This window comes from Thermobia domestica, chromosome 12 (assembly GCF_964235325.1).
Source record: "Thermobia domestica chromosome 12, izTheDome1.hap1.1, whole genome shotgun sequence".
NCBI classification, from domain to species: Eukaryota; Metazoa; Arthropoda; class Insecta; order Zygentoma; family Lepismatidae; genus Thermobia; species Thermobia domestica.
In genome coordinates, this window is record NC_137465.1 from 82,955,392 (window position 1) to 82,977,397 (window position 22,006).

At 36.9% G+C, this 22,006-nt stretch overlaps 1 protein-coding gene and 1 long non-coding RNA gene across 9 annotated transcripts in view; both read right to left on the reverse strand.

Moving 5' to 3' along the window:
• Positions 1-22,006, reverse strand: part of LOC145666536 (zwei Ig domain protein zig-8-like) — a 1,346,876-nt gene that overhangs the window by 1,068,133 nt on the left and 256,737 nt on the right. The gene's annotated exons all lie outside the window — the stretch shown is intronic.
• LOC145665740 (uncharacterized) lies at positions 13,412-18,693 on the reverse strand. Its single transcript, XR_014127628.1, has 2 exons — positions 15,553-18,693; positions 13,412-13,669 (listed from the first exon to the last, which is right to left on the reverse strand). It is a non-coding gene; the product is annotated as an uncharacterized LOC145665740 (long non-coding RNA).

The window sequence follows — 22,006 nt, forward strand, 5'->3', positions numbered from 1 at the left end:
CACCACAAACTTACTTGGCCCACCAGAGGAAGTGCTCTACCACTGAGCCACCGCGCCCAATGATTAAACCAAATCAATGATACAAGAAGAATTGGTGGAATTAAACGAGGGAGGAAGCGGTACTACCCTGACAAAACCCACGGATGCGATCTTGTCCACCACAAACTTAATTGCCTCACCAGAGGAAGTGCTCTACCACTGAGCCACCGCACCCAATGATTAAACCAATTTAATGATAATAGTGAAGTTGCTGGAATGAAAAGTGTGAAGAAGCAGGAATACCTGAGAAAACCCACGGATATGATCTTCTCCATACAAACTTACTTGACCCACCAGAGGAAGCGCTCTACCACTGATCTACTGCGCCCAATCATTGAAGCAAGTCAATAATAATAAGAGTATTGGTGGAATGAAATGTGGAAGGAAGCAGGAGTACCCTGAAAAAACTCATGCATACGATCTAGTACGCCACAAACATACTTCGCCCACCAGAGGAAGCCCTCTACCACTGAGGCACTGCGCCCAGTGATTCAAGCAAGTCAATGATAGTAAAAGAATTAGTGGAATGAAATGTGGGAGAAAGCGGGAGTACCCTGAAAAACTTATGCATATGATCTTGTCCACTACAAACTTAATTGGCTCACCAGAGGAAGCGCTCTTCCACTGCCCACCGCGCCTAATGATTAAAGCAAGTTAATGATAATAGAGGAACTGGTGGAGTGAAAACTGTGAAAAACTGGAGTACCCTGAGAAAACCCACGGATATGATCTTGTCCACAAGAAATTTACGTGGGTAGGGGTCGAAACATTAAGGACCCCAAGTACCAGAAGAAGAGCTCTACCACTGAGCCGCCGCGCACAATGATTAAAACAAATCAATGATAATAGAGGAATTGGTGGAATGAAATGTGGGAAGAAGCGGGAATTGCCTGAGAAAACCCACGGATACGATCCTCTTCAACACAACCTACTTGGCTGGGGTTCGAAGAAAATGAGGACCCCTCGCACGAGAGGAAGCTCTCTACCACTGAGCCACCGTGCCCAATGATTAAAGAAAGTCAATGATAATAGAGGAATTGGTGGAATGAAAGTGGGATGAAGCGGGAGTACCCTGAGAAAACCCACGGGTACGATCTTGTACACTGCAAACTTACTTGGCCGGAGATCGAAACAATAAGGACCCCACGCACCAGAGTAAGCGGTCTACCATTGAGCCACCGCGCCACACAAGAACAAGAAAATGGGAAGTTACTAGGAAACATATTAAGAAGCAATATCTTTCAATGGTAAAAGACTACTGTCCGATTATCGTCTTTTAATAACTCCACAAGGAGAAAAGACTGATACGTCCCTCTTGCTGTCCGTCTTTTTAAAAGCATGTACGTTATCCGGATATTATCCTTTATTAGTCATCCGGATGTAATCAGGTATCCGAATCTAATATTATCCAGACATTATCCGTTTTCTTCATTTTATAAATTCCCGGAGAAATCTATTATCCGGATATTATCCTACATTGAGGTATTATCCGTTATTCGTCATCCAGATATCATCCGTTATCCGGATCTTATCCGTCATACGTTATCCGGATAGTATCCGTCTGCCGCATATTGTCCGTCATCCGTTATCCGGATATTATCCGTTATCCGTCATCCCTTTTTTATCCGTCAACCGGATATTGCAATCCGGATAAGTTTCTATCCAATATCCGAATAAAAAATTATCCAGTTGTGGCCATCCCTAATCAGCATCGTCAGAAGCATACACGAACTAAATGTCTTCAAATCTGCTGCAAAGAGCAGGGGCGGATCCAGGGGGCGATCATGGCGATTGCTCCTCAGAAAGGGAATCTTTCTTATTTTATATATAAATAAAACCCATTTGAGAGTTTGGAGTTCTTAAAAGTAGCTCTAAGTAGGAGTATTATCAACCACCGTGTCCCCAGAAGTCCATCGTAGATCCGCCTCTGGACAAGAGAATGGGAAACACTTACTATTCACATTCAGTTTTGCACATCTCAACTAATAAACAATATTTTCATTCACTTCCATCTACTACTGCATTCTACTGAACTGTAACGACTTTTTATGTTTAAAAGTACTTATTCTTTTTTCAATAATTGTAAATGTTTATAAGTTCAGTAATTTACCATGAATAGAGTCAACTAGAAGTAATTTCGTGACGAAGAAATAACAACATGAACTATGAAATATCTTCTCACAGAGTGTCGAGAGTTGAGAGTTGACAAACTTTACTCTTTCGTTTACCGATTACCTCGAAACCGCGGTAGCCAGAGTTAGCCCAGGATAGGAGACTTCTATTAAGAAAATGAAAATCTCAGAAAAACGCAGAAGTCTTTTAGTCTGAGAGAAAAAAGGAATGAAATTACTAATTTCTAGTACTGTTAGTCTTGTAGCTCTTAGTCCGTACCAAAGTACTGATAGAAATATGGCCAATGAATTATGACTATTTTGTAGAACATTCCACTTTAATATCACAGGAAATTAATCTTTCGGCTTGCTTGGTTGTGAAAAGTTATAGACTGTATTGGTATACTATGTAAAGTATGTGTTCTGTGGCTGACTTGAGAAAGCAATCAGAAACAGAAGTAAAAGGTAAATTGCAGTAATAGTTTTCTGTTAATTTTTGTATTCAAGGGGAGACGGAAACCCTACTTTTATCTTAACATTTGTTTTTCTTAAAATTTCTATTCCGGTTCACACCCTTCCCCCTCAACATTGAATACGGAAATGGAGAACTTATTTAGAATTTGATTGTTGATTCCAGTACAGTGAAACCTGTCTATGTTGGCCATCATCGGTTCCATCGAAAAGTGGCCAACTTAGACAGGTGACCAGCTTACAAAAAATAACTGTGATTTGTGTATTTTTAGAATAGGATTTCTAGTATTACTTGATTGTAAAATTTTAATCAGCAGTGACACGATAGCTACTTATAAATAATGTATATAGAGTAATCATAAAAATATACAGTACCAGAAAATATTACTATAGTGTGCAAGAGCGCCGATTTCTCTGTAAATTTGGGGGGCATTTAGATGCAGAAGGTACATACATGAAGATTTTAAGACAAATTGCACTCAAATTATACTAAATAGTGTATACTCGTAAGTAAAATAGGGGCTACATGAGCTTTGGGGGGCCCGGGCCCCCTCGGTTCACCCAGGAGCGTCGCTCTTGATGGCATTTTAAATATATGTTCATACCTTTCTCCTCCTGAAAACTAGTCTGGTACATTGGATTATTCGGATTGAAAACACAATAACACAAACAACATGAAATAGGATTATATGTACGCAGTTTATTGAAATTGATATTATAGCACACTGAGTTATTCAGATTGAAAACAGGAAAAGCTAAGTTATAAATTGAGAAATTCATATGCAATTTATATGACTTGTTTTCAGTTGTTACTGAATGGTGGTTTATTCTAGACATATTTGCTTTATCCTTTTTGGCAGATATGCACATTCTAATATTGTAGTTAACTACATCTTGTTAATGAGCTAGAAGTGTTTCCCTCGGAACAAAAGATGTTTTGAAAAAATCTTGAGGGAATTCATATCTCAAAACCTCCGCTACCTTTAACATGCAGTCAGGTGCCAATAAAGACAATTGAGCTTTAACCTTGAGAATTTTCCGGAATTACTAATGCTTCCCACTGATGAAAAGAGCCGATATAGCTAATGGTTTTACCAAAACAGACAGGGTAAACAAATACGTACAACCATTTCCTGAATTCCTGTATGTGCTTTTTCAAATTCACATCTTCGTTCACCACCCCTTTATCAGGGCAGTCTTCTGGCCATTGACCTCCAAGGACAAATCGTGCGAATCTATGCTTCTTTGTGTCCAGTCACAAATACAGAACATCTGCCTCTCATATGGGGATTCGAAAGAGTTAAGAAAAATAACTAAACTGTATTTTTCGTGGCGAAGATACGCAGGTAAATTTATCTTATCATCATAGGGTAAACATTGATTCAGTGTGGCCAACTTCCAAGATAGACAGGTGGCTAACTTATAGAGTAGTAAGTAACGAGTGTCTTACGGGAAAATGCAGGTTCAAGACGAACTAGGCCAAGATAAGCAGGTGGCCAACTTAGAGAGGTGACCAAGTTGACAGGTTTCACTGTATATTTCAAGCATCACTTCTCGGACCTGGGCTTGTGATATGTCGATACATCGCTATCGTCGATATCTATATTATCATATATCAACATTCGATATCGCGAATATATGACATGAATATATCATTCTAAATTTTTGATATCGATATTCGCCTAAGACTTGAGATGGATGAAGAAATTAAACTTACTTTTTACAGTATTGTTTTCTAATCATAATATCTTTATTACCACAAATTGCAATATAAATACATCCACTTGCAAATTTGCAATATTATATGGTATAATTTCTTAGGTGAAAGAACTTTTCTGTTCCCTGAAAAAAAAATGTCACGTGCAAAAGCAAGTGCCTCGAACTTTGAACTAGAATTTACGATAAGAAAGTTTTTTATTCTCTCTCTTGGAGATTTCCACCCTTTTCGGCCTTTGGGACCACTCATTGACAAAACGTGCACACATGATCGCTATATGCAATCATGCTCTTAGGCAGAGTCAGAAATTTGGAAAGGAAACGACTTTTTAATTATAATAATAATAATAATAATTATTATTATTATTATTATTATTATTATAACAATGGGGTTTACAACTAGGGTACTATTTCTTTATCTTGCATTGGAGGGTCGCAAGTCTGCTACGCCGCTGGTGTTCCCTATTCTCTGTTTGTCTCTTCCTTTCGTTTAGCTATTTGTTTTTGTGCTGTTAAGGTTTTATATGAAACTTTGATATTATATAACTTTTTCTTTTTATGAGTTTCTTTTTTTGGGTGGGGAGAAGTGAAAGAAAGAAATGCTTTCTTCTTATGTCTATTTCTTACCATTCATCTTGTTTGAACCGCTTAAGTAAGTTATTTTGTAAGTTTTGATGTCATCCAACTCCGTCACAATAATAAAATTGTCATTCTTAACAATTTGTTTTATTCTATTATTTGCAGTTTACCAAACTGATATATTTGTGATAAAATATAGGTTTAGTCCAACGCCTTTCGAATTTGCAACCAACCCAACCGCCGAGCTTTTTGGGTTGCCTGCTATTGCAGGAAAAGGAGAAATGAGGTGGTAATGCACTTCTGGAGTCATGTATACATTTAATTTGACAATTCAAAATATCTTTGGAACGAAGAACAATTTTCAAATTCGGTTTACGCAAGAAGATAGATAGTGTAGGGGGCACCGTGACACGCTATAGAGTAGAATCTGTGGATCTAGTCTTCTTCTTCCCGAGTGTTATCGATATGCAAAATACTGATTCCCGATTTCATCCACGGTAGTTCGCAGTGGAACAACATAAACAGTCTCTTTAATGTATCCTACCCTACTGAAAATGAGAACAGGTGATAATCCACTATTAGAGATCCTCATGCTAGAAATTCTAGAAAATTTCTATGCAGATTTTTCGAATATCACTTCTGATACGAACATCACCCTTATTGGAAATATTATACTGATATTTCCAGTAAGTATATTATAATGTATAGACGGTGTCCGGTGAGGAAATGCAAAGACTTTAGGATGTGATGGGGAGGGGGGATCGGGAAGGAAAAATGCTTATGTAAACATAGGGTCTATTTCCCTTCGTTTCGGAGATAGGGGTGGCTATAACGTTTTTCGTGGTGCACTTGCCGATTTTCGTTTGAAACATTATAGCCTACCTTGTAGTTGGTGTTACGTTACATGCAGTTCATTCCAGTATTTTCCTATTTTTTAAAGGTTACTATCCTTAACGCCTACTTCGTACGGGGAGATCTGGTTTCTTAAAAATATTTTGGAATACTATTACCTATTTCTACTACATTATACTACTACTACTTCTACCTACTACTACTACTACCTACTACAACAATTACCTACTACTACTACTACAACAACAACTACAACTACCTACTACTACCACCAATACTACCACAACTACCTACTACTAGTACTACTGCTACTACTACTATCTACTACTACAACTACCTACTACTATTAATACCAATACTCTCACTACTACTACTGAAACTACTTACTGCTACTAACACTACAACTACCTAGTACTAGTACAACGACCTACTACTACTACTATTACTACACCTACTATTATTACTACTACAACTACTACACCTAACTGCAACTACTACTACCACTACTTACTGGTCCAACAACAACAACTGTAACTACTACTACTACAGCGTTTGGAGTGTTAACATTGATCTAAGTGACCTCAAAACCTATAGCCCTATAAAAGACATTAATATTGGTCATTTTCGACAAATTTTACATTTTAGCCCCTCCACCTCCGCCTCTGGACGCGCTAGGGGTGTTCCACTCCAACATTATTATCCGCCAGACTATAAGGTAGATGTGTGCCAAGTTTCGTTCAAATCGGTTTAGTTGTTCTTAAGATAGTTTATTAAAACCATTTGACATTATTTATATATATTTCACCCCTCCATCTCCGCCCCTGGACGCGCTAGGGAGTTCTACTGCAACATTGTTATTCGCCAGACTATAAGCTATACTTGTGCCAAGTTTCGTTCAAATCGGTGTAGTCGCTCTTAAGATATTTCATTAAAACCATTTATACCATTATTTATATTGCACTTCCTCCACCTCCGCCCCTGGACGCGCCAGGGATGTTCTACTCCAACACCATTATTCGCCGGACTATAAGCTATATGTGAGCCAAGTTCCGTTTAAATCGGTTGAACCGTTCTTAAGATAATTCATTAAAATTATTTATGCCATTATATCGCCATTTAAAAAGCATTGTGTAGTATTCCACCCCCTACTCCTCTGCAACGGGGTAAGTATGGGGTGGCTAACCCCGACAGTGTTGGTTGTCTGGTAGCAAGAAATATTTGTGCCAAGTTTGGTCAAAATCGGTTCAACCGTCTAGGAGGAGATGTGGAACATACATACATACATACAATCATTTTTATATATATGGATAACCGTTACTTGGTTAATAAGCCGTTTTTCTACAAAACTGGAAATACAATACTATTCCCAAACATACGAAAGCTCTACATTTCCACGTAGGAACACGAGTTACAATAAAAATTGTGACAATAATAACAGTAACAATTAAAATAAGAGAAGAAATTATAATAATAATTATTATTAAACAAGCAAAATTGTTTGTTTCCAGTGGAAGTCCTTATTTAACAAATAAATCAATTAGTAAGAAGTATTTGTGGCTTCTAAAGAAGATAACAACTTAACACCTGTGTACAGTTTTCCCCAAATCAGAAACAGTTTTTCTACTGATAGAGTTTCTACTCAAGAACAGTGAAAAATTGTGTTACAAAAGAGAATTTTAAAAAATTCCTCCGTTACTTCCCTATTGTATGGAGTATTGAGACAAATTGCAGACCTCCTAAAAGCCTATTTCATTAGCTTTAAAACAAGCTATAATATGTAATGTAAGACCAACTACAGGGTGTGCTATAATTTTTGAAACAAGAATGGGCAAGTGCAAGATGCAAAAAGTTATCTCCGAAACCCTACATGTTCGCATAAACATTTTTGCTTAGAATGACCTCCCAAAGTGTTGGATCCAATATGGTGGCCGAAAGGATTTGTCATAAAAATACAGAGCCTAGACGCTGAGGCTAGAGACACCAAATGTGGTATAAATAATGACCATCACGAGGAGGTTAGAAACAGAAAATAAATTTGGGAAAAGTCTTCATCCTGAATCCAATATGACTCCTAAAATATAAGCACAGTATATCACAGCCCGAACTACTGAACCTAAAAATACGAAATTTGGTATAAAACCCTTTCAGCTATCTTGAATCCAATATGGCGGACGAGAATATATTTCGCAGTCGCTGGGGATAGAAACACCAAATGTGATACAAATATTGATTATCAATATGTGATCACGCAATGAAGTATGAAAAAATCGTCATCTTGAATCCAATATGGCCTCCTAAAATAAAAATCAAAGCTATATGTACAGTCAAAGCGCTGAAGTTATATGTACCTAATTTGGTAGAAATATTTTTGAGAATGAGCAAGTCAAGGAAACAACGCCACATTTTGAAAAAGTTGCCATCCTGGATCCTATTTGGCAACCTAAATAAAATAAGAAGTGTATATGCACAAATCAAATGGCTGAAGCTATACAAACACAGAGTTTGGTATAAATGTGCATTATGATAAATTGGTAAATCCATTAGGTATATTGGATAATACCAAGAACGTAATGGAGGGAATACGAGGGTATACGGCGTATACTCACCTTCAATTTTGAGACACCATTGTATGGCTATCTAAAATTTATGAAGTCTATGTACCGCATCTATAGAGTGTGTAATAAATGTCAGAGCGTGTACCTAAATAAAATTTTAGGATGACATCACTGGGAACTTTGAAAATGTTGTCATCTTGAATTCAATATGGCAACCGTACATACAACTTCAAAGAAGCCACCATTTCCGTACATTGTAAGCGTAATTTGTTTTCGTCCACTTTTTCGAGGGCTTTTCAGATATCTTCGCTTTTTTTCTGTATTTTCATTTTGTTGGTTTAATTCAGAGGTCAATTAGTAGTTGTTTCGATTAAAGTCATATACAGGGAAAAGTTCCTATTTCGTGATTGCGACCACATTGAATCCAAGATGAAAACCATTTTAAAGTTTAACATTATCCCATTTACGTAGTCATCATAATGCACATTTATACCAAATTCAGTGTTTCTGCCTTCGTCCATTTATTGAGTTGTGCATATACTTTCGTTATTTATTCAGGGCACCATACCGATCCACGATAGGAACTTTTTTACATTTGGTATTCTTCCCTTTACCTGCCCATTCTCATGAACATTTCTACCAAATTTAGTACCTTCGATTTTCATTTAAGGAGGCCATTTTGGATTCAAGACAACGAATTTTTCACACTTTATTTATCATTCCGTGATCACATCTTGATAATCAATATGTGTATTTCATTTGGTATTTCTATCCCCAGCGATTGCGAAAAACATTCTCATCCACCATATTGGATTCAAGATGGTGACTTCATGAACTTTTAAAGAAATTATTTTCATAATACACGTTTGGTGAAAGATTTTTATATCAAATTTCGTATTTCTAAATCTCATTCTCATTCTCATTCATCATAATCAACATTTGTCTTTGGTGCTTCTAGCTTTAGCCATTTGACCTAGAAATATAGATGAAAGTTCTGTGGTTCAGAGACTTTACTGTCCTTTAAAAATAGGACAAGTTGCAAGAAAGGGTATTTTTGCAGGGATATGGAAGATTCGGTGTAGGGAAGTTCGGTGCAGGCCCTGGACATAAGGTGGACGCTTCCAGACCCTGGACCTGTTGTATCAGCAATCCATCATTCCTACCAACTCTTGTGAAGCTTAGCACATTTTACAATGATATAATGCATTGAGGAAAAATAGTTTTTAAATATATATATATATATATATATATATATATATATATATATATATATATATATCATCATTATTTTCAACCGTTGTCGATCCACTGCTGGATGAAGGTCTCTCCAACTCTTCTCCATAACCATCTATCTTCTGCTGTTTTTTTCCATGCTATTCCACAGAGCTTTTTCATTTCGTCACTCCATCTTGTATTAGGACGTTTTCTTGGGCGTTTTCTGTCTCTAGGTATCCAGTCGAGAACTGCCTTTGTCCATCTGCCATCAGTTCTTCTTACGATATGTTCCGCCAACTGCCACTTCAGTCCCTTTATTTTCGCAATAATATCCGTCACTCCTGTCATCTTCCTGATCCACGTATTTCTTTCCCTATCTCTTCGGGTTATTCCGAGCATACTTCTCTCCATGCTCCTTTGTGTAGTTTGGAGACTGTGAATGTCTGATTTTGTTAGTGTCAATGTCTCAGCTCCGTATGTCAAAACAGGAAGAATACATTCATTAAAAACTTTCCGTTTCAGACACATCGGCAGTTTACTTTTTAATATATATATATATATATATATATATTACATCTGGTAATGATTACGACACCAAACACTATTCGAAGCTTTCTTGCACCCACTGGAAAACGTGAAGTATATTAATATTTATTTGCATATATTGTTATTGTAGACTGTTCCCATAATGCCCACCGACTACGATTTTACAAAATTTGAGAAATAAATTTCACTTTTTATTTTGTGGTCAATTAGAAGGCATTTTGTTATACTACCATTAAGAAACCCATATACATGATATTACGAATCAATCATTATGGAACAATTTCATGTGTTAGGTGCAGCAGTGATACCAATCTTTGAAAATTTCATTTACAACCTTTTTCCTTTTCTTTTTTAATTGATTTTGTGAGTAATAGTGCATTCAGTATAAAGGTACAAGATTTTCTCTCTCTCTCTCTCTATCTCTCTCTCTCTCTGTAGTCGAGTCAAAATACGGTTTGACCTGGGCAAAATTGCAACCTTTAGTTTTACAACTGTATTTTGCTTAGATACCTCGCCTGATGAAAATATCCAAAATCCGACAAAATCGGACCACGGGAATACCCCTAAAAACGGTTTTCAAAATGGCGGACCATAGTTTTTCGAAAAAATCATAGACCTTTACGTTGGCGGCTCTAGTAGCTCTCTTAATTGACACAGAGACATGAATGATACCTCGTTGGAACGCTCATAGACCATAAATTCCAAATTGTAGCCCCCCACCATGTCCAATTCAATCACAAATCGTCGCAATCGTTTGTACAGAAATGCGCAGGCCAAATTTTCGTTTGTACATAATTAGCGGCGCCGACAGAAAGAAAACAAAGTGGGCGGATTGTCTAAATGATAGCCCTCCAGCATGTCCAATTCAATCAAAGTTGTCGCAATGGTTTGTACATCGTCTGTACAGAAATGTGCACGCGAAATTTTCGTTTGTACACAATTAGGGACACCGCCAGAACGAAAAAAGTGGGGTCTCTCTAAGTGCCCAAGCAGCACACCGACGTCGAAAAGACGTGTTTTTTTGGTGTAAAACACCCTAAAATACACCGAACATGTCGTGATTTACACGTCTTTTCCCACGTGGAAATGTCCGGGAATATGACGTGATTTTTATGACGTCTTTCACACGTCATAGAATGTGAGGTGATTTCTATGACGTGTTTTACACGTCATAGGATATGACGTGTTTTGTATGACGTCTTTTACACGTCGGGGAGGGAGGGGGCGTTCCCGAAATGAGGCAGCGAGAAGCAAAGGGGTGTAAGTGACATTTGTAATGAAGTATGGAGGTCTCAAAAATGGATTCTGCACAGCTAAATATACAAACTGGATGGTGAAGCTCGTCGCAGTCCAATAGAATGTCTACCCGTAAATGTTCTACGCCGAACTTCATTATGCAGTTTGTATATTTCCTGTTTGTATAGTTTCCTGTGCAGAATCAATTTTAGACACATACATACTCTATTGAAAATGTCACTTACACCCCTTTGCTTCTCGCTGTATCAAAAATCATGGAAGTCTGACAGGATTGTTCAGTTTCAAATGTCAAAACTATTAGAAATTGATGTGGACCCGCAGTTTTGACATTAGGAATGTCAATCCATATACTACCTCGATTATTCGCCACACTTTTAAGGCTATTTCTCAGCCCCTATTCAACCGATTTGCACCAAAGTTAAGGGTTAGGCTACTAGGGTTACCTAGTTTTGCCCCCGTAAATTTAGAATAGATCGGACGAATAGTGGTTGAAACAAATAACCCGGAAACTGTGTCGGATAATCGAGATCCTACTATACATGGATTGAGATTCCTAATGTCAACACTGGATACACATCAATTTATCATGATTTGGACATATGGAACTGAATAATAATAATAATAATAATAATAATAATAATAATAATAATAATAATAATAATAATAATAATAATAATAATAATAATAACAATAATAATAATAATATCTACTCTAAAATACACACAGCTTATAACACATTTATAAAAGACATGATCAAAAAGAAAAAATCATACTTTTTCTTTTTACTTAACAGCGTTTTTTTTTATTTGACAGTGCTGAACTGATCTCTGGCCGCAACATTTTTCTTGGGTAAAAAAATGTCGACGAATAAAAACTGGACAACGATCATTATGAGTAAAAACAATAATGAAAATAAATTTATCCTTGTGACTGCTGCTTGATTTTTCACCATCACTATACATACAATTGTGTTGTAATGTGCATAATAATTTACAAACTCCTATACCACATAAGTAAGACCACTTGGTTATTGTAATAAATAACAGATCAGGATAGACCCTAAGAACTCTAAGATCTTGCCACAGCGAAATGCATCACTACCCTCTCTCGAAAGCACACATTGGGGAACGTCAAAATATTGTCGTCTATTTGATTGGTCTGTACCAAGATTTTGGAGATTTCGCTTCTCCGAAGGTTCGTAATATCTATGGATTGGGGATTTGCATATCCAATTGACCACCTCTAGTCTTGTTGTTTTCTATTTTGTTAGTATTTGGATAGTAACCTATTGAAGAGTATATATTCGCCTCTTAATGTGTGGTATATTTACCTACACATTAAGAAGCGAATATACAATAGCTGTCAAGGAATAATTATATACGTAGTGCTACAGGAAAGGAACGGAAGCGCTTGCTCCACGAAAGGATAAATTTAAAGCCATACATTAAAAAGAAAACCGAGACGCGTTGGAAAAAAAAAAAAAACCTCGAATGTAAGACTCACCCTTGTCAAAAAAAAAACAAAAAAAAAACATGACTTTTAGAGAAAAGACGAAACATGGCGAATGAGAAAACGACGAAACATGGCAAAAACAAAGAATGAAATGGAAAAATAAAGAATCATTGTACTTACAGTACTAAGAAGAATCCACTGATTTTGGCACTGGAATTTATTCATGTGTATTTACTGGTACCTTTTTCTTAATGAAATTACTGTACAACACGTGCTTCCATAAATTTTATAGCTATCCATTATTACGCTAGTATGCACACACATACACATACACAAAAACTTACATGCACACACACTCACACTCACAAACACAATGGGTTTTATTGACAGTGCAAAATTTAGGACTAAACGTTTATAACTCCAATTTAAGACACCATTTCTTTGGAGGTGAAAAATCGAAAAAGAAAGTACATCTTAAAATTAATTAATCTCTGAGGGATGAAAGCGAAAAAAACATAACCATTAATATTAATTCTATATTTATTAGTTATATGTACAAAATGCACATTTTTGTCGTACAAAATATTATTCATACTATTTGTAATGCAAGAAGAAATACTGATTGTCCATATTATTTGTAATACAAACAAGAAATATGTAGACAATGCATATCTATTGGTTATAATCTAAAACTTAGAGATCTTTTAATAATATAAAATAAAAAAGAATTAAATTTTCCTATTGATTTCGTATGAAGGAAAACACATTTCATAGTTTCGCCCTTTTCCTGCGGTAGTTAAATTTCATCTCCAGCTCTTTGGAAACCAGTCATCGGAGAAAGGTCATTTTTCCTCCCAATGATGATAGATAGGAACGCTGAAACAGAAAAATAGAAATCATGAACAATGATAGTGCAATTTTTCAGGTGGGCAGAAAAGGGAAAAAATAATTACAATACGTCATGTGCAACTACAATCAATACGCAATAAAACGATTGTTTACTGCACTCGCTTGCATGAAGTCACTTATTCTCAATAATCCACTTTTAACGGCCTTATATACAGCGAAATTAAACTACCATTAATTTCAGTTACTCTGTATTACCTTAACTTTTGATTTTATTGCAGCTGTTAACTCTGATTGTTCAGGAGGATCAAAGAAGTTGGAGGATATAAGACTTTATTTATACACGTACATGAGAAATAATTCTGAAACGCTCATAAAGGCTAGATTACGTATGTGCTCACAATATACAATGCCACTCCAAGACCAACTTTAGGATGTGAGCTAACCGTGACTATCAAGTATATTAATACGATATCATAACTGATGCAAAAAAACTTTGAGTTTTACGTCCCACGGTTATGTCGTCTAGGCTGAAAGAGACGGTGATGATGAAGAATGAATTAAATGGTGGGCTGAAGAAAGTGAGAGGAAATGGAAGAACCCCAAGGAAACTCACGCACATGGTGTTTGTCTACCACAAAGTTCACTTGGCGGGGGTTGGGATTATAACCGATGCAGACAAGCATGGTATGAAAGAAAGAACTTTCTAATAATAAAATAATATAGCTACTCATTTATCAAACACATAGACAACGATAGAAATTATTATTTTTCACTACTGTTATGTAACGCACAAAACGAAGTAAAAATTCCGCATTTACATATCGCGATAGAATTACGCTATCGTCTGCAGCAATCTGACAAGCTGCATACAAGTAGAACGAAGCAGTAGAGGCATCCTTCTACGGTCATAAGACATTTCATCCTGATTGGATACGATTTACTAAGTTAAATGTATGATGCAAGACGAAACATGTATTAGCATTTCAAAATATGGCAAAAACTAAAGTGAAAATTACAAACTAAATGGTGTATAACTTTTGTATTCCGAAAGATCCCAAACTGAGAGCATAACGCTGGCTCCCTCACTTGTTACTGGAGTATTTTAAAAATTAAGACTTCTAGAACCAGAATTCTGTCACAATCAGTAGGCTGAAAATCATCACATTGTTTGTTTCGAGCAGTGTTAGAAGTTGCGGTAGTTATTATTATTATTATTATTATTATTATTATTATTATTATTATTATTATTATTATTATTATTATTATTATTATTATAAATATACTTCTCTTTGGTGAAAATTATATCTTACCCCTCTGTTGAGAAAAATAATTTCGGGAGGAGTACTTGTACCCATTCAAAAAAAATCCAACGCGAACACAAATAACATGTGATACATTCCATATTAAAACTTTCCTTATATATAAATATTTAAGTCAAATAAAATAATTGCTGAAGTAATAAAACATAAATAAATAAATAAATACAGTGTGTCTGAAGAAGACAAGGGTAGTTGCTGAAAAGTTACATTTAAATAAAAGTGGGGCAGCGGGGGCTCGGTGACAGAGCGTTCATCTCTCGTGCCTGGGGCCCCTGGTTCGATCCCAGCTCATGCCAAGCGGCTCTGTGTTGGACAAACACCGTGTGCGTGGTTTTTTTGGAATTCTCCAATTTTTCCCCCACATTCTTCATTCCACCATATAATTCATTTCTCATCATCAGCGTCTCCCTTAGCCTTATTGCCTGATCGTGAAACGTTAAATCGAATACTTAATTTACATAAAAGTATTGCCTTGTTCAGCAATTATTTTATTTTAGTTAAGTATTAATAAAATATTACTATTTTCTTTCTTTTCAACCTTCTCGGCATTTTCCTATATGGGTATTATAAAATAACATGTCAAAAACTCACCTGTCACACCTTCGGTGTGTAAGTCATTCTCCACAGTGGTATTATTTCTAGAGCAGCTCGACGAGCAGAAAGGGGTGAGAGTCACGGCTTCTAGTTCAGTTAAGAAAGATTCCGTGCTAGGTGGTCTGCTGATCAATTCATCATTTGCACGAGCATTGGCCACACAATCTGGAAAGTGGGAGTACATGCAAGTCTTATCTTTGCAAATAACATGTATCTACAGCTTAGGCCTATTACAACGACTAAATACATTTAACATGAAATGTAGCAGTTTAATTTTATGTAAACAGTAAAGTGAGTTTTTTACTATATTTTGTATTTAAAAAAAACCTAAGAGCATATAGAAAGGAAAATGAGTTGGCAGGAAAATATCAACCATAAATTTCACATGCTTTCTGTTCTGGATATTTTCAGCGTAAAGGACGGTGTGAAGAAGAAATGTTTTACAAGAATATCATGCTACAAGAGAAACAAATACATCCTATTCATTCTCAATATACGTTTTCATAATTATCTTTAAAAGTTAAATTTAAATAAATTACAGGTCATAATGAACAATTTCTTGTTTTGCACATGCATTACCGATCCTGGTACAATTTCGTTCGAAATTAAATTTATATATCAACCCAGAGTCCGAAATCGTACTAACCTCAGTGTGGGAATGGTTACTTCTTAAATTAAAAGAGAAGTAAAATAAATATTGACAAACTTGTGGACGGATAGATTTTATGGATTATTGTCTGCCCGTTGTTAACGAAGCAGGGATCGAATTTGAGAACGGAGTGAGAACGCAAAATATCGCATCTTGAAAACAAAGAACACAAATGACTACCTGCGTTTTCGAAGGTGGACATTTTCTGAGCAAAAACACCAAGGCAAGTAATTTCTTGCTATGTACTGCTTCATTTAAATTCTGCTACGTAAAAAAAATCTTACATTTATAATACAAGTTTGAAAAAATCAAGAGCTTCAACTCAGGGCTCTCTGTTTATTTATTTTTTTAAAATATCCTACTCTGGGAGTGGCATTCGTCACCTCTGGATCTGCCCCTGTTGTGTACACAGCTTGCTTCTGGTGACAGCAGATATGTAAGACCCGAAGCAATGAGGTATGTTTCTTTTTACTGATGGGGCTGCAGTGCCTCAGTGATAGAGAGTTCACTTCTAATGCGTGGGGTCCATGGTTCGATCCCAGCTCGTGTCAAGTGGGCTTTGTGGTGGACAAACAGCATGTGCCTGGGTTTTCACTACATTCTCCCGTTTTCTCCCACTTTCTTCATACCACCATTTTTCACTTTTCATTATCACCATCTTCCTTAGCCTCGGTGTCTTATCCTGGGGGTGAATCTAACTATTTAATTTCATTTGTTTTAAATGATGAGGATGTGGTGTTCTACCTGAAAGCAGGTTTTTGACCCAAAGAGAGTTCCATTGTTAATGCACGCATAAATATTAAAAGGATATTCCCTATGTCAAGAGCTCGCTTAAATATATCTGACTGGGACCACCTCCAACCACGGACCCTTAATAAGAAATTTGGTTTCCTTTGAATCGTTTCACGATTAGCAGTGGAACTCATAATAATGTAGTCATGTAGAGGATACTTAATTAAGTTGGAATACATTTTCTTGAAATTCAGTGGCAACATTGATCAGTATCCATCATCACATGCTGACACAGGAGCCTAGAATACGAGAGAGCTCTGCACTCAATTAATGAACAAAATATTCGAACTGTCAAAACCCCGTTACATTATTATGATTCCCACACCCAATTCTGTGGCACAGCTACGGTAGCCAAGTGTCTTGTGAGGGTGTGTAGGTGCAACAGGACGATGGTCGCAGTTTGAGAGTGCTCTCAACTGGGGTAATATCCTCCCACTGATTATGCACATATACAATGGGAGCACTACTTTATCAAACGAGTCTATCAAATATACATCGATTTTGTGCATTTTTTCACTAGATTTAAGACACTAGTGTTACAAAAGGCTAAACAAAATATAACTGAGTGAGCAAAGGGGTTAGTACTTCCATAGGGCTCGTCGTTTCTAACTTTGAAGGCATACACGATTGGCATTGCAACCATTGCCGAGGGTCATTTCTCAAAGCGTTCCAGCAGACGGTTGTACCTAACAGAAAATTCGTAGGTAACATACGATGTGAAATATATTTTTGCCAAGGAATGAAAGTGTGAATGTAAGTAATCACTGTCAGTGCACAGCAAATTGAAATGAATTTTGGGCTTTACTCGAGCAGACGGTTCTACCAAATTTTGACATATTTCTTAGATTTATATCAGCTTAGAACAATGTATTTATTTTAGCAGAGCATAACTAAATCAGAAGCTCCATCCGTGCTTGCAGATTTACTTCAGGAGGCCTCAGTACAAATACAGCGTGGACGTAAAGCATAATAATGTCAGTGAATAAAACACGACGGGACCCGTTCGTAGAGAGCAGGCGCTTCAGCGAGGTTTACAAAGGGCTAACCTAACCTGAAAATGTAAGAAATGTGCCAAAATTTGGTAGAACTGTCTGTTCCAGTAATGCCTCCAAAAGCATACACTTACTGTCATGTCGGCGTAGGAGGCCCGGGTTCGAATCCCGGTGGGAGCTGATGTGGTTCGGATTCCACGTTAATCAGTAGGCTCACGTCTTATATAGCCTCGCTGCTGAAAGGGACGTTAAACTCAAAATTAACTCATCTCAACTTACTGTCATCTCGTTCTTTGCTTGTATCCAGCAGTCTTCCGCCTTGGTAAATATTCCACAATGCGTGCAGCTTTATTGTACGAATCAATTGTATAAGTACTAGTAGTAGCAACGGGTTACAAGCCCCGCGGAGGTTAGTTGGTCCTGTTCTCGACATGAAATGGGCAAATTAAAGACTTGTCCATTTTTTTCGCACATTTTACAATCTATGTATCCGTATAGTAAAACTGCACCCAAGAATGACATACTTTCTCATGCATACTCACTCCCATATACGGTTTATTGAGTTTAAACACATACATTATCATTTTACTACCTTCATTATTAATATTTTTCTTCACTATTCTACCTAAAAAATATTTAATTTGGTAGAGGCGTCTGCTAAAGTTAACCTAATGGAGGTACCCTCGTTCTTTCTACGGTATTTTAACACACTGTAATAAGAAACCATAAGTAACGCTGTATGAGAGGAGCAAATCTTCACAATTACAATACTCAATCTGCTGAATTTTACACAGAATACACCTAGGTAGGAATACGATAGGAATTATACTTACTTGTCTTAAAGCTGACCTTTATCACAGGTGCCTCTAACTTCACAAAAATCCAAGTATTTTGAGGTTGTTCTTCCGTTTAAGTGCCCGTTCGAAACGACTGGACACATTTCCGTGGGGTGACCCAGATATGGTGGGTTATTATAATTGGAATACCATCAGGCAATAGTTCCTCAACAACAAAACACATTGTTTACAATTACATAAAACCATCATAGCACCACGCAATTGTGGCTCACGATTCCCATCATGCACTGCCCGAACTGCAGTTACAGTACGGGGAACGTCCGTGCTTTCAGCACCTAAAGAGAACGTCTATTTTTGGTGATGTTCGACACGTGATTCTTTGTACCATTCTGGCACGTGATAAACACGTACAATTTAGGACATGTTCGACACGTCAGTGTTGTTCCCATTTTGGTACGTGATAAAGACGTTCCAAATTTTCAAAAGACGTCCTTTTGAATTCGAACCCCAAGAAAACACGTGTTAATGACGTGACTGTGCTACCTGTTTGGTAGGCCCCCCACCATGTCCAATTCAATCACAAATCATCGCAATCGTTTCTACGTCGTTTGTACAGAAATGTGAAGGCGAAATTTTTCTTCGTATATAATTAGGGGCGCCACCAGAAACAAAACAAAGTGCGCGGGCTGATAGCCCCCACCATGCCCACTTCAATCACAAATTGTCGCAATCGTTTATACATCGTCTGTAAAAAAAATGTACAGGCAAAATTTTCGTTTGTACATAAATCTACGAGCGAAATTTTCGTTTGTACACAATTAGGGGCGCCGCCAGAACGAAAAAAGTGGGGGCTGTCTAAGTGGTAGCCCCTCCCATGTCCAATTCAATCACAAATTGTCGCAATCGTTTGTACATCGTTTGTACAGAAATGTACGAGAGAAATTTTCGTTTGTACATAAATCTACGAGCGAAATTTTCATTTGTACACAATAAGGGGGGCCGCCAGAAAAAAAACAAACTGGGGGCTGTCTAAGTGGTAGCCCTCTCCCATCTTGTCGAATTCAAACACAACTTTTCGAAATCGTTTGTACATCGTTTGTACAAAATGTGCAAGCGAACTTTTTTGTACACAATTAGGGGCGCCGTCAGAACGAAAAAAGTGGGGTCTGTCTCAGTGGTAGCCCCCACCATGTCCAATTCAATCACAAATAGTCGCAATCGTTTGTGCGTCATTTCTACAGAAATATTCAGGCAAAATTTTCGTTTGTACGTAATTAGGGGAGCCACAAGAACGGAAACAAAGTGTGGTCTGTCTAAGTGCTAGCCCCCCAACATGTCCAATTAAGTCAGAAATTGTCGCTGTCGTTGGTACAGAAATGTGGAGACCAAAATTTCGTTTGTACACAATTAGCGGCGCCGCCAAAACGAAAAAAAAAAATTTGGGGCTGTCTAAGTGGTAGCCCCCCACCATGTCCAGTTCAATCACAAATTGTCGCAATTCCTTTTACATCGTTTGTGCAGAAATGTACTACAGAGAATTTCGTTTGTACACAATTAGGGGCGCTGCCAGAACGAAAACAATGTAGGGGGTTGTCCAAATGGCAGCCCCCGACAATGTCAAATTCAAATAAAACTCATCGCAATCGTTTCTACATCTTTTCTACAGAAATGTGCAGGCAAAATTTTCGTTTGTACAGAATTAGGGGCGCCGCCAGAAATAAAACAATGTAGGGGGCTGTGTAAATGATAGCTCCCACCATGTCTAATTCAATCACAAATTGACGCAATCGTTTGTATATAGTTTCTACAGAAATGTACAGGCAAAATTTTCGTTTGTACACAATAAGGGGCGCTGCCAGAACGAAAAAATTGGGGGCTGTCCAAATGGTAGCTCCCCACCATGTCAAATTAAATCACAAATCGTCGCAATCGTTCGTACATCGTTTGTACAGAAATGTGCAGGCGAAAATTTTGTTTGTACACATTTAGGGGCGCCGCCAGAACGAAAAAAAAATTTGGGTGGGCTGTCCAAACGGCAACCCATCACCATGTCCAATTCAATTACAAATATTTGCAATCGTTTCTATATCGTTTGTACAGAAATGTGCACGTGAAATTTTCGTTTGTACACAATTAGGGGCGCCGCCAAAACGAAAACAATGTGGGAAGCTGTCTAAATGATAACCCCCAACAGGCCCAATTCAATCACAAATTGTCGCAATCGGTATTAGATCTATTGTACAGAAATGTGCAGGCGAAATTTTTGTTTGTTCCGAATTAGTGGCGCCGCCAGAACTAAAAGAATGTGAGGAACTTTCTAAATGGTAGAAACATTAAAAAAAACGTGTCACATACTATGGAAACTTTTCTAACAAGACTGTGCACTATTACGTCGATTGGTATGTTCACACTAGCGTGTGATTCACTACATAGATCTTATTCTAACGATGATGGAATTATTATTTTTTTTATATATATATTTATATTTATACTTACAATCATTATTGCTGAGTTAGTTTATCACTCCTCGGCTCTTATTATTAAATTTATTCATTATTTCTTACGTGATCTCAGAAAAATGATTTTTTTTCTTTCTATCTTGCGCAGAAACCGTTATTCACATCTCATACAGGAAATTGAAAATTGGAAGATATAAAAAATTCACAAAGTAGACTGTTAAAGGGAAAATTATAACACAGTATCTTGTTTTATTTGAACATCTTCATGAAACTCATTTTGCAGAAACTATAGAATGCATGGTGAAGTATTTTGGTGCATTCAGCATTCTGTTTTACGAGTAGGATTGCTAACTGGCAGGTATTTCACTGGCCTGGCCGGGAATATTGCTGTGATTTTGATTAAGGCCGGTGTCCGGTACAAACTTCTTATTAGCTCCCTTCTGACCGGTTTTTGGAATCTGCAATCCAGAATATAACATTGAACATAGAAATATTTCAACAGTGGCTTTACAAACACAAATTTCCGTTGTACTATATATTATCGATATTTTTTAATCTATGGCAGTTTTTTTTATTTATTTAACATATGAAATTTGATAACTCTTAGATTCTATTGTAAAAGAATTTTATACATTTATTGAGATTAGAAAATGACTTTTTAAAGCAATTTCCTTTGTTTGAAGTGTAAGTTTAGAGAGTAAATTTCATTTTATGAATCAACAATTGTTACGTAAAGATTAATACCCAGTATTATTCATCTGT